The sequence below is a fragment of the Rhipicephalus sanguineus genome, unplaced genomic scaffold (assembly GCF_013339695.2).
Source record: "Rhipicephalus sanguineus isolate Rsan-2018 unplaced genomic scaffold, BIME_Rsan_1.4 Seq8137, whole genome shotgun sequence".
In the NCBI taxonomy this organism is placed as follows: Eukaryota; Metazoa; Arthropoda; class Arachnida; order Ixodida; family Ixodidae; genus Rhipicephalus; species Rhipicephalus sanguineus.
The window spans coordinates 7,379-22,402 of NW_023616046.1; positions in this window are offsets into that span (position 1 = coordinate 7,379).

Here is a 15,024-nt window from a genome sequence, read left to right on the forward strand (position 1 = left end):
GGCGCGGACAAATTAGGGCAGCCAATTTTACATCAACCGCCGCCGACGGAGCGTAGCACGGCTGCCTCGCTGAGCGGGAGACCGCGGAAGGCAGCGCGAGGGCGCGTTCCACAACAGCCTACGCCCGACGGCGCGCGCTACTGTAGCGCAGCGGAACCTGTCGTCTCGCCACTGTCGTTCTCTCCTGCTCGCGTTCTCCTCACCGTCTTTATTACTCCGCTCCGATGTATTGCGACTCTCGACAACAGTCATTGTGCTTCACTGGGCGCTCATCTATCGACAGTCAAGCAGCCATCGTGCTCGTAAAACACACCTAGTTAAGCCAGCCATGTACCGCACACGCCGTAGCGACACCCTGCAAGCGCGATGTATAGATGTTCACCTGAAATCGAGCCGCCGTCGTCAGGATCGAAGTGTTCGAATATAGCCGCCCAGGTGTTGAATTCTTCACAGAGGAAGGATATTATAGTCGCATACAACTTTAGAACTCCGCGACATCTCCTCCTCGAAACCGGATGCACACCAGCATACACTAATGGGCGCGCATTTCTTACTAACGTCATGAGCCGGACGGCCGGTGGCCCCGCCTTCAGAGACCATTGCTGTGTGCATGAGCGGAACTATTTCTTTAGTCGCGGAGGCGATCGGCTGCTTTGCGTCGTTCATCTCGGCGGGACCTCTCCGGTCTTCTTAAGTTGTATCCGACTATAGGTCGGCACGACTGCTCACAACGGGGCATTGGGCATACTTTAGAACTATAGCACCAACGTCCATGGCATGATCGGCTTGGACGTGCGGCGCAGCCCCAGTTGCAAAAGCACGGAACGCACCAGCCGTGTGTCCATACTGCTTGATATGCAGTTAGGCGAGTGGCAATCCGGCCTGTGGACGTATTTTTATATACCAGCGCTCTGCGTCCAAGAATTTCTGCACAATGGCCTTGTCGACCGTGAACTTCAAACTACATGAACGGCGCGCCGCCGTTCACGTAGCTCAGTTTATATACGCGCTTATTTACCACTACACTACGTCGGTTTTGTTAAGAAAACGAGCAACGAGCGCTTTGATACGCGCAAGAGGCATCGCTTCGTGCCAGCTGTGGCCTACACGAGCATTTAGGCTTAGCCGTATAACCGGTGTTTCCATGGCTGTTTCACAGTGCGACTGGCATGCTTTCTTTTACGATATGTTATGCAACAGATAAAACAGGCATTTGTACGTCCGGCACTTCGTTTGCGGGAGCACATAGCTTACGACGCAGAGTGCCTCTCGATATATTATCGCGAGCACCCTATCAACAAACTGCCCTGGTAGTACCCTATCAACATACATAGTACCCTATCAACAAACTTAACAGGCAAATGCGGCTGCGTTATTGATGTGGTTGCGCTGATCGAGCACCGTCATCATCCCCCCCCCCCCCCACTGCTCATTGAAATTTCGCTTATTCTAAAGGTAAAAAGTTAGGAGTTCCGGGGCACTCTGGAAAGCCGTTAGGATTCCCCAAAGCCACAGGGTTTGAGAATCTCTGCCTTAGCCGATTACATTTAATAGAATACAGTATGGTAAAACTTAGCGATAACATGGTATCGGGCGAGTTATTCTCGAACATCTAGGCCTTTTCAAAAAAGCCTTTCAGCTCTTGTCTTATCGTGGACCCTCATTCAGTAGCATTTTACCACCCTCTGCGAAGACACGCACCAAACAAGACCGATGGAAGGTGATAAGGAAGTGTTAGCGCTTTCAGCATAGGAATGATGATCTTTTGTGCAATCTATGAGTGAATACTGCGCAGCATTGTTGGCGGGAGTGTAAAAGAGAGTGAAAGAAGCAAGCGGAAAGCAGATGCCACTTTGTTCGGAAACGAGTGCCGGGAAGAGTCAGAGCTAGTCCTTGAAACATTCTTACCCACAAGAATAAGCAACACCTTACGCATCGCTGGCGGACAAAACTAGTTACGGTAATCTAGGGAATTTTAAGGCGCCCATATTCGAGGCGTGGTTAAAGAAATAAGTACTCTAGTCGAATATTTTAAATGCAGGTTAAGAAAGCGAAGGACGTTGAGAAACAGCACCCCCCCCCCCGCCTCCCTGTTGGTACACACTTCCTACAAAAGGGGGGCGGGAGGATAAAACAAAAATGAAGAATAGGACGAGTACCAACATCAAATTGAAATATGATGAAAATACAGGATTGAAAGTAAGCTTCAAGCACATACTCGTTTAAATGATTAGCACACGTGAAAATTAGAGAAGTACTTGCTTATCACACGTTTTTTTTCGCGATACAGGGATATCGACGGTACACTGACCCACTACAAAGCCATCTTTTTTTAGTCAATTCTCTGGCTACCTAATCTCAAGTCTTCCTAAAAAATTTCGTCTTTTCTCCGGTTTGTAGACACTAGAATAACTTGTCAAATGTTGCGTGTTGTTTCGACCTGTTGGCTTCAATAGGACATCCACTATGCCTGTATTTCTGCAGTCTCAGTAGATCCAAGACGCTGCTACTTCGGGCTTAAATGTAGAGCATTTAAAGCATGTAGGTTGCATCAGATATGACCGCCAAAATAACATTTTTGATGTGGCGCTGGAACTCATTGCTATGTCGTTGATGACAGAAAATGATGCCGTTCACTGGTTGGTCAGTTCCAATTTTGGACAAAACAATATGGCCTATCACTATTTCACTTTTCTTGGTGAAATCGCTGCATGACTGCCGAGTGAAAGCGTGAGACGTTCCGGAAAACCTTCTATGCGCATTGGGAAATAATGTACTTATTTCTCTTGCACTTGCTGTTCTTTACTTCTTTACCTATATTTCCTGTTCTTTATTTCGAAATATCCGTCTAGTTATGCCGTGAAACGCGGGAATATTAGTGATCATAACGAAGCAGCACCGTAATATCCGATATGAAAATGAAAAAAAAGATGCATTAGATACGACTAGCCAGTGCGTCAAACTACTGCGAATGACTACGGCTACACTGCTACTTTGGTTTGGGACCGAAGCAAATAATCGAAATATGTGTGAGACAACTGGCTAACCACTTTCTGTAGAACTAAGTGTACGTAGAGAAAAATGGTATGAGGTACGGAAATGGGATCAGGGTGGGTGAGCTCAGCCAATGCAGACATTGGGCGGCCCTGAAAAGGGCCTTTTAAAAAGATCTCCGATGAAGAGGTGACGCTTCTTCACATGCAAACGCTTGCGAGCACTGAACAAGCTGTAATGATGACGTCCAATGTAGCCCATCGAATGGGCGAATAAATAGCGCACAGTAGCCTTAGAAAGTCAGCACTAACGCGGTAGCCGCAGTAAGTGAGGTGCCTGTCAGGCATACAGGCACGTTGCGCAAGGTCGAACTCCCTGAACACTTTAGACCAATTGTCAACAGCTTCGAAGGCCATGTCTAGAAGCTCAGTGCAGTCGGAGGCACCCCTGATCGTGCTGCACTCGAGTACGAACGCTGCCGTCCGTGGCATAATCGGTGGATGAGTTCGCCGTTGCCCTAGGCGCCAGAGCAACTCGTCGACGAGGCGAGAATCCATGCTGTGCTACTTGATAAACAGTGAGTCTAGTGACAATCGTGTTAGTCGTCGTCGTCTTTTTATACGCCCGTGTTGGCTGTCCCTGACTGGTTCACAATGATCATTGTACACTTAGCATATCCCCCACCCTCTCTTCTATCTATCTATTCCCCCTTCCACCCCCTCCGCCGCATGTCTTTCTGTCTTTCGTGGAAAGCCAGTTCCTGCCGATCGAAGATTAGCTTACCTCTTCTAAAGATCAATTTTCAGAACTCGAGTAACACAATAACTTGCACTGCAACGCATTCCGACGTTGAAGTGCCAAGATAAGGAACGCAGCAGTGCTGGACGATGACGTCACTAATTATGCACCTTTCAGATGGCTTAAAGGATTTATTCATTTATATTACGCTTTAATCACAAAATACCGTGTCTTTATACAGTCAAAGCGTAATTCCTCTTCCATCAGTATTTTCATGACATTGTTGAAAATGAGGTATACTAGATATTCTACTGATTATTTGTCCCGTCAATAATTAACAATGCCACGGGATAAAAGGCCTAAAAATACTTATTTTCGAACTTTGCACAAGAACTCCCGATTGGCAATGATTGAATCATAAGCATGAATGCATCTTCATCCCATGCGCAAAATGTTTTGCAATCACATCAGGCTACATTGAGGGAAGGCCTAATGAAAGTGGTGCAAGCATATGTCTTGAAGAAACCGCCCTGCCACTTCCCTGTGATAAGATGTGTGCTGACTGGTACACAAAATCGAGTTGCTACATAGATCACAAGCAAAGCCAAGCATTCGCACTACGAAACAGCCAAATAATTGGCCGTTCGATGACCGCATGCATAAATGTATATGTCAGCGTAACCAGGTGATATTTTTGTCAACAAATATGGCTACCTTGCGGTAAGACCAAATCAAAGAGGCGCTTTCAGTTTTGTGGGAGAAAGCACGCTAACAATGTTTACAACAAGCCGCGTTCCGCATTAAAAGTCCCCTCATCAGGTCGCTTAGGAATTGTAGTCGGACACTAAGTTGTTTGGGTGCCCAATGAATGGCGTTACACAACAAGAATGTTTCAAAATTGGTTCGTTACGAGCTGAAGGGGCACAAAACCATGATGCGACGAGTTGAGCCCGAAACCAGTGCAGCTCGCCCCCTTGTAGCCTTCGCAAGCCAAGTTCCTTCGCTGCCCTCTTCGGCATCGGAATCGGAAGATCATATTGTCACGTGGTCGTGACGTTGACGAAGGCAGCACTCAGCACGTCAGAGATGAAACTCTTTATTTGGCCGAACTTGTGGCCGGGAAACTGAAAAGCAATACACTGATAGCGGCGAATAGAGCGTCGACCGTCGATCAACAACTGACAAGCGGTCAAGCGCGTCGGCTTTTATACAGGCGCTATCGAACTTTCCAGCAATATCGCTGGTGGCGGCGTTATCTCTAGACAAAGCTGGAACATTCGCGTGCGGGGCGCAATCTTAACAAAACGATCTACTACAATCGCGACGCTTCTAGAACACTACTTCGCGGACAGCGTCGAGCGTTGATAACCGTCCCTGCCGGTCAATCCCGAATACATCAAAACAAGGCAAGAAGTGGGCGTGGCATTGCCCCCCTCTGAAAAAAGCATCGTCCCGATGCTTGTGAAAGAACATAGAAGCAAAAAAACAAGTGCATACACAAATAAATCACAATAACAAAGGGAAAAATAGAGTCCCCAGGTTCGCTAACGCGCAAGAAACGGCTTAAGGCGCACGACATGGACGACTTCAGGTCGGGCACGGCGCCGCTGAGAGTTCGTAATGCCGTCAGGGACAACCTCGTAGTCGAGTGCGCCGAGGCGTCGAAGTACCCTGTACGGTCCGAAGTATTGTCGAAGAAGCTTCTCACTAAGTCCTCGTCGGCGTATTGGCGTCCATACCCATACACGGTCACCGGGTTGGTATTCCATGTGGCGTCGTCGAAGGTTGTAGCGGCGGCTGTCATTCGTCTGCTGGTTCTTTATCCGTAGGCGGGCGAGCTGTCGTGCTTCTTCGGCGCGCTGTAGGTAGGTGGTCACGTCGATGTTTTCCTCGTCGGTTACGTTTGGTAACATGGCGTCGAGCGTCGTTGCCGGGCTCCGTCCGTAGACCAACTTGTATGGCGTCATCTGCGTCGTTTCCTGTACGGCCGTGTTGTACGCGAAGGTCACGTACGGAAGGATGGCGTCCCACGTCTTGTGTTCGACGTCGACGTACATGGCCAGCATGTCGGCGATGGTCTTATTTAACCGCTCGGTGAGGCCGTTGGTCTGTGGGTGGTAAGCGGTGGTGCGGCGGTGGCTTGTGTGGCTGTATTCCAAGATCGCCTGAGTTAGGTCAGCCGTAAACGCCGTACCTCTGTCGGTGATGAGAACCTCTGGGGCGCCGTGTCGAAGGACGATGCTCTCAACGAAGAACTTGGCTACCTCAGCGGCACTGCCTTTGGGCAGGGCTTTTGTTTCGGCGTAGCGGGTGAGGTAGTCGGTAGCCACGACGATCCATTTATTTCCGCAAGTCGACGTTGGGAACGGCCCCAGGAGGTCCATCCCGATCTGCTGGAATGGTCGCCGAGGAGACTCGATCGGCTGAAGGAAGCCTGCTGGTCTTGTAGGCGGTGTCTTCCGTCGCTGACAGTCTCGGCACGTCCTTACGTAGCGAGTGACGTCGGCGGCAAGGCGCGGCCAGTAGTACTTTTCCTGTACTCGTGCGAGCGTTCGGGAAAGTCCGAGGTGTCCAGCCGTTGGGTCGTCGTGCAGGGCGTGCAGAATTTCTGGTCGCAGTCCTGAAGGTACAACGATAAGGTAGCTGGCTCGGGCTGGAGAGAAGTTCTTCTTTACGAGGACGTTATTTTTCAAAGAAAATGATGTCAACCCTCGCCTGAATACTTTTGGGACAACGATGGTCCTGCCCTCAAGGTATTCCACTAGACTCTTTAGTTCGGGGTCGGCTCGCTGTCGTTCGGCGAAGTCGTCGGTACTTATGGCTCCCAAGAAGCTCTCATCATCCTGGTCGTCGGGCGGTGGTGGGTCGACGGGGGCACGAGACAAGCAGTCGGCGTCGGAGTGTTTCTTTCCGGACTTGTACACGACGGTAATGTCAAATTCTTGAAGTCTTAGGCTCCACCGTGCAAGGCGACCTGAAGGGTCCTTCAAGTTAGCTAGCCAACACAAGGCGTGATGGTCGCTCACAACTTTGAAGGGCCTGCCGTAGAGGTAGGGGCGAAACTTTGACGTAGCCCAGATGATGGCGAGGCACTCCTTTTCTGTTGTGGAATAGTTGGCCTCTGCTTTAGACAGCGACCGGCTAGCATAACTGATAACCCTTTCCAGTCCGCCCGTCCGCTGCACAAGGACGGCGCCGAGTCCTATGCTGCTTGCATCGGTGTGAATCTCCGTATCGGCGTATTCGTCGAAATGCGCAAGTATCGGAGGTGTCTGCAGGCGTCGTTTCAGTTCATGAAATGCTTCGACTTGCGCTGTTTGCCACCTGAATTCGACGTCGGTCTTCGTGAGCTGCGTTAGTGGCTCGGCGATCCGTGAAAAGTCTTTGACAAAGCGTCTGTAATAGGCGCACAAGCCGAGAAATCGGCGCACGGCCTTCTTGTCGGTGGGTGGCGGGAAAGCAGCGATGGCAGCTGTTTTCTGCGGGTCTGGGAGCACTCCAGTCTTGCTGATCACGTGACCCAAAAACAAGAGCTCCTCGTACGCGAAGCGGCACTTTTCTGGCTTCAGGGTGAGCCCGGAGTTCTTGATTGCTTGAAGTACGGATTGAAGTCGCTGGAGGTATTCGTCGAAGTTCGAGGAAAACACAACGACGTCGTCCAAGTAAACAAGGCAAGTCTGCCACTTCAAGCCAGCTAATACAGTATCCATGACTCGTTGGAAAGTCGCAGGTGCCGAGCAAAGACCGAAGGGCATGACCTTGAACTCGAACAGGCCGTCCGGTGTTATGAAGGCGGTCTTTTCTCGGTCTCTCTCGTCGACTTCGATTTGCCAGTAGCCGGTCTTGAGGTCCATTGAAGAAAAGTACTTCGCGTTGTGAAGTCGGTCTAGGGCGTCGTCTATACGTGGGAGAGGGTACACGTCCTTTTTCGTTATTTTGTTCAGGCGACGATAATCGACGCAGAAACGTAGGGTCCCATCCTTCTTCTTCACTAACACCACGGGTGACGTCCACGGACTCTTTGAAGGCTGGATGATGTCGTCGCGTAGCATTTCGTCGACTTGTTTTTTTTTATGGCCTCACGTTCTCGCGTCGAAACTCTGTACGGGCTCTGACGAAGTGGCCTGGTACTTTCTTCTGTTATGATGCGATGTCTTGCGACCGGTGTCTGCCGAAGTCTGGACGACGATGAAAAGCAGTCCTTGTATTGCAGGAGCAGGGCCTTGAGCTGGTCTTGCTTGACCTTCGGAAGGATCGGGTTGACGTCGAAATCTCGTTCGGGTCCTCGATTCGTCGAAACAGGTTCGGCAACATCGAAGAGGGCGAAAGCATTGCTGGCGGCCTCACATTCGTCGATGTAGGCGACCGTCGTACCAATGTTGAGGTGCCTATATTCGTGGCTGAAGTTTGTCAGCAATACCTTTGTTTTACCGTCACGCAGCTGGGCTATACCTCTCGCAACACAAATTTGACGGTTCAGGAGTAGGTGCTGATCGCCCTCGATGACGCCTTCATGGTTCGCAGCTTTTTCGGTGCCGACGGAAATAATGACACTGGAGCGCGGCGGAACGGTCACCTGCTCTTCTATCACATTCAGTGCATAGTTCCCTGGCGTCGCGTGGGGCGGGAGCGCTTTGTCTGAGGTTAGTGTTATCGACTCAGACCTCAGGTCGATGTCGGCGCCATGGTCACTTAGGAAGTCCATTCCAAGTATCACATCCCTGGAGCAGTTTTGTAGGATTACAAAGCTCGCAGGATAAGTCCGGTTATTGATGGTGACTCTCGCCGTGCAGACACCAATCGGCGTTATCAGGTGCCTCCAGCTGTCCGGATTTCGGGTCCACTCCAAGCGGTCTTTACTTTCTTCAGCTTGGTGGCGAATGGCCCACTGACGACGGAATAGTCGGCCCCAGTGTCGACGAGAGCGGTGACGTTGTGGCCGTCGATGAGAACGTCGATGTCGCTAGTTCGTCGTCTTGCGTTGCGGTTGGGTCGCGGCGTCGGGTCACGGCTGCGTCGGTTTGTTCCGCTACTTCCATGTTGCGTCGTCGGGTCTTCTTTGGTCCGCGTGGTTTCGTCGGGACGTCTTCGTCTGCTTCGCGTCGTGTTCTGCAGGTCTCGTCGCATTGTCAGTCGTCGGCGGCCGCGGAGGATCTTCGGCATTTCGTCGTACAGCAACCGCACCTCCATCGGTTGCTGCCCTTAGTTTCCCGGATACGGGCTAGGCGAGCCGGCCCCGGTTTGGGCCAGTGTACTGCCGGCGGTGCGGTGACATGTACTGGCCGGGCGACGGCGAGCGGGAAGGTCGGTGTTCTTGCCGCTGTGCTCCGGTGAGATAGTCGTCGATGTCGCGAGGCCGTTCGCCTGGCTGCGGGCGTGGCGCGTTGACGGCGAATCCTCGTAGCCCCATCTGTCGGTACTGGCAGCGGCGGTACGTGTGGCCGGCCTTCCCGCAGTGGTAGCAGAGCGGGCGGTTGTCAGGGGCGCGCCAAACGTCGGTCTTTCGAGGGGTGTAGCTTTGGCTTGCAGGCGGGCGGGATGGCGTCGGAGGTGGCGGCGGTGTCTGGCGACGGAAATGCGACGGCGCGGGGCGTTGGTGATAGCGCGGAATGGCGACAGCATGGCGTGCAACGGCAGCATAGCTCATGGCTTCCGGCTCAGGTTGTGGCGGTGCAGTAACTCCCAGCGAATGCTGAAGTTCCTCACGAACGACGTCGGCTATGGAATGCACCTGGGGTTGCGATGCAGGAAACATCTTTCGGAGCTCTTCGCGCACGACCGCCCTTATCATCTCACGTAAGTCGTCGGAGCCCAGCGCATGTGCTTCCCCGTAGTTCGTCGTCGGCATGCAGCGGTTGTATTGCCTCGTGTGCATCTCGAGCGTCTTCTCGATTGTTGTTGCCTCCGCGAGGAATTCTTGGATGGTCTTGGGTGGGTTTCTGATCAGTCCCGCGAACAGCTCCTGCTTGATTCCTCGCATGAGGAAGCGAACTTTCTTCTCCTCGGGCATCTCGGGGTCTGCGTGGCGGAACAGTCTCGTCATTTCTTCTGTGAAGAGTGCCACGTTTTCGTTAGGCAGCTGCACGCGGGTTTCGAGCAGAGCCTCGGCCCTCTCCTTGCGGACGACGCTGGTGAATGTTGCCAGGAACCTAGTGCGAAAAACGTCCCATGTTGTCAGGGTTCGCTCTTGGTTCTCGAACCAGGTTCTAGCTGCGTCCTCCAAGGCGAAGTAGACATGCTGTAACTTGTCTTCACTGGTCCAGGCATTGAAAAGGGCGACTCGGTCGTAGGCTTCGAGCCAGCTTTCCGGGTCTTCGAACGACGATCCGCGGAAGGTTGGCGGCTCCTTGGGCTGGCGAAGAAGGATTGGCGCAGGCTGCATGTGGTCGGTCATCGTCGCTGTGGTCGATGTTGAGATCTGCGGCTGCCTGGGTTTTTCGGGAAGGAGCCCGTGCTCTGGCTGCAGTCCCTTCTGCCTGCGGCTTGGGCTTGGGTCAGCGCTCCGCGGTGGCGTCCGGATCATGAAGCAGCACCTCCACCAGATGTCACGTGGTCGTGACGTTGACGAAGGCAGCACTCAGCACGTCAGAGATGAAACTCTTTATTTGGCCGAACTTGTGGCCGGGAAACTGAAAACAAAGAACTTGGCTACCTCACCCGCTACGCCGAAACAAAAGCCCTGCCCAAAGGCAGTGCCGCTGAGGTAGCCAAGTTCTTCGTTGAGAGCATCGTCCTTCGACACGGCGCCCCAGAGGTTCTGATCACCGACAGAGGTACGGCGTTTACGGCTGACCTAACTCAGGCGATCTTGGAATACAGCCACACAAGCCACCGCCGCACCACCGCTTACCACCCACAGACCAACGGCCTCACCGAGCGTTTAAATAAGACCATCGCCAACATGCTGGCCATGTACGTCGACGTCGAACACAAGACGTGGGACGCCATCCTTCCGTACGTGACCTTCGCGTACAACACGGCCGTACAGGAAACGACGCAGATGACGCCACACAAGTTGGTCTACGGACGGAGCCCGGCAACGACGCTCGACGCCATGTTACCAAACGTGACCGACGAGGAAAACATCGACGTGACCATCTACCTACAGCGCGCCGAAGAAGCACGACAGCTCGCCCGCCTACGGATAAAGAACCAGCAGACAAATGACAGCCGCCGCTACAACCTTCGACGACGCCACATGGAATACCAACCCGGTGACCATGTATGGGTGTGGACGCCAATACGCCGACGAGGACTTAGTGAGAAGCTTCTTCGACAATACTTCGGACCGTACAGGGTACTTCGACGCCTCGGCGCACTCGACTACGAGGTTGTCCCTGACGGCATTACGAACTCTCAGCGGCGCCGTGCGCGACCTGAAGTCGTCCATGTCGTGCGCCTTAAGCCGTTTTTTGCGCGTTAGCGAACCTGGGGACTCTATTTTTCCCTTTGTTATTGTGATTTATTTGTGTATGCACTTGTTTTTTTTGTTCTATGTTCTTTCACAAGCATCGGGACGATGCTTTTTTCAGAGGGGGGCAATGCCACGCCCACTTCTTGTCTTGTTTTGATGTATTCAGGATTGACCGGCAGGGACGGTTATCAACGCTCGACGCTGTCCGCGAAGTAGTGTTCTAGAAGCGTCGCGATTGTAGTAGATCGTTTTGTTAAGATTGTGCCTCGCACGCGAATGTTCCAGCTTTGTCTAGAGATAACGCCGCCACCAGCGATATTGCTGGAAAGTTCGATAGCGCCTGTATAAAAGCCGACGCGCTTGACCGCTTGTCAGTTGTTGATCGACGGTCGACGCTCTATTCGCCGCTATCAGTGTATTGCTTTTCAGTTTCCCGGCCACAAGTTCGGCCAAATAAAGAGTTTCATCTCTGACGTGCTGAGTGCTGCCTTCGTCAACGTCACGACCACGTGACAATATACAAGTTTCCTTAGTGGTGCCAATAACCTTTCCAAAAAACCTTCAGGTGCCTCTACCTTGCACGAGATGAGCCCCTCCTATGCCTGCAATTAACCTAACCCTAGTGCTCCATCTAAAGCGCTGATATATCCTCAGCTGCATTTCCCTGACCTTCACATCAATACTGTTACTCAAAAGCAGACCACCACTTCACCGATCACATACCTTGCCCAACTCGAATACTTTTTCGTAGTTTCAACCGGCTAACGCCATGTGCCCCTTGTATTTAATCTCAAAACATGATGTCCTCTAACTAAATGCGTGTGAACATTCAGAATTATGATCACTAATCAACTAGCCTATGCTATTCAATTTGTACTCAACTTTAGAGTTCAAATCACTAATCAAAATTGTCAAATATTTGTCCTGTTCAAATACTGTAAGAAACAACAGCAATTTTTGGAGTAGAAGAAGACCGAGAGAAGAACGATGTAGGTGGAACCTTTTCTAAATGTTTCTAATTGATAATTGCAATAAAACAATTGTACCAACAGCATTAGCAGTAAGATGCTACCAAAATTGCCTTAGTATAATTTTCTTTTCCTTTTCGGGGAGTCCAATTCATCTCTATATAGAAACAAAAAAAAAGCAAATGAGAATTCAACGTTCCTTTGTTTAGCTAGTAAATATCACCAGATGTTTTTAAACGTTCCGCTTTAGCTCGGCAAAGAATGCGTTAGATCTATGCAGAATGTCTGCGTGTGCTCAAAGACGAGTGTACAGCTCAGGCTTGCACTCGGCTTGGGCACAATAGAAAATATGTATCAGGCCAGGACTTTTAGGTTGGCCTGAGCCCGCACAGCATTATATTCTATGCCACATCATGCTCAATCAGTGCTGCCTTTGCTGACACATAGAAAAACACACAATGAAGCAAGGCAACTGAAGTAGATGATGTAACAGCTGCACATAATTCTACACTGGCAGCTTAGCGGTGAGTGCACAGTAATCCTACCACATTGATTTCAATGTCGATGTACTTAAACCCATAGAGTTTCCTACAATTACCTAGAGGGAACTCTGGCACTGCGATCGTTCAGCCACCATGGGAATGATGGGTAGTACACGGATTTGCCTAATCTTCGTGCTTGCGGCTTCGAACGCACTTGTGGCTTTGTTTATTGTTGTGTTTTGACGTTTATTTCGGATAAACGAATGGATTGTTGTGAACTTCGCAAGCAGATTTGAAATGGTCAGCCTAAAAAGGTTAAGGTAAAGTGGCTAGAACGGGGAGGTGTGCTGAGCGCAGTGCGTTTGCCTTGCCAGACAGGGTCCCTCTGCGCGCCGATGCTGCCAGGGGCGCTGCTGCAGCGGGCGCGGGTACAGCCACCACTGCCCGCAGATTGCCCGTTGGAAGGCTACCACAAGGCAGCGTGATTTTTTTCTTTTTACCATTTACGCGTTCTTTATTGTACACGGGTCATGCATTAGTGAGCTGTGGTGATAATGCCCTATAAAACGAAGAGAACTGAACGCTGGTGCTTCGTTCCTGGCTGCTACGAAAACTCTGAAACCAAAGAACTGAATTGCGAAGAAATACAATGATAGTGATTAACAAAATGTATGTTCGCCCTATCACGGTATAGGGCATCGTTTTCTTGTTTGTTTTTTTTTAATCTGGCAACGCAGCTTAAAAAATGAAACCTCTAATACTACTAGAAAGGAATGACTTGCGCTTGTGCCTTGGACTTCTAATGTTCGTTGCGAACAACGTGTTAGATATGGAAGCGCTATTACCATGGTCTGTAATTAGATCAGAGATACCAACAGTTCAAACGTACATTTTTAAAGATATACAGTTCGCATCAGAGACAATCATTACATGTTTTCATTTAAAAACCTAGTTTATTCTTTGAAGCACATTGGTTGTGAGTGCACACCCCTCAGATTATATTCGCATAAGCACTGCTAGAACTACTCAATGTAAAAATACTATAACATATTGGCTCTTCAAGTAAGCTCAGTTCGATCCTTCGCACACAATGTCATGATATTTTTTTTCTCCTAATGGGAAACAAATGCCATTTCTATATTTAAATGACCAGTACACGATTACCTTGCTCACATGACAATTAGCAATACAACTCATTATGTCAATAAAAAAAAACGCGACTTATGCATCGGTAAAGGGCGAGGTTAGGCCAACGTCACTAGACTAGGTTGCTAACCTAGTCTAGTAACGTTGGGTTAGGCATCTTCTCTTGCTCTTTTCAGTGGTCTTTTTCAATTCGACTTCCCAATCATACACCTAAGGCGCCTAGCTGTGCTCCCTATTGGGTTTCAGAAATTAGCGCTTTTTTTTTCTATCTTCCTCTTATCATCGTATATATACACCTACATTAAATCCAGAAATACTGGCTGTTGTTTTAGCAAGTTCCCTTCAAATGAATCAACAGCAGTTATAGTTACAGATTATCTTTCGGTATGTTCAGCACTTCCTATATACGGCAACGAATTCAACACTCCTGAACATGTTTCGTTATCTAATACCTGCAAATTTACAAAAAATTTGGTTGATGAGGGTACCGGGCCGCCGCGGATTGTATCTGAATGAAATGGTAAATTCATAAGCCTCAGTATCTCTATGTGGACCTCTGATTCCCAATTTACCAGATACGGCTTATGCGACAGCTTTAAGGTATAGAAATGCTTGTTTGCAAAGCGACACTGGCAAATTATCGCTGGATAAAATTAAAAACTTCGTACATGTAAGGTATTGCTGGAATAAACAGCGGTGTGCATCTTGACAATTAGAAGTTTCTTACAGCAGATTACGCTGTCGAATTCCACGAGTGAATTTTTATTTATATAATGCTGGTCTCATGGCGTCCCCGGCCGTTGTGCAAATTTTGCAATCAATTGAAACAACAGGCCACTTCCTCTTATTCTGTCGCCGATATTACAATTAGAAAAAAAGGTACCTCATAGCTCCACTTCAGAAGATATGATTAACAATAAGTTACTGTTTTTATATTCAGAGGGATGTCTGCTATGCTGTATTCGCTTATATAAATATGACGGAAAGATTACCTGAGATGGTTTATTTTTCTTTCCCTTTTTTTTTTGTTCCAAATCCATTTTGCCTAGATCAATCCTTTGCATTACTTCACATCTAGATATTTACTACCGCGAGGGAAATCATAAATTCCATCTGACAGTATGACCGCTTGCTCATTTATCATTTTCATTTACTCGATGTTTACTTTTTAATCTAACTTTCTAGTTGCCCTTGGCTTCATATGTGTTTTCTTAAATTATCCATATTGTGTGTAACAAATTTTTTTCTTTAAAGGGGCCCTGCAACACTTTTTGAGCATGCT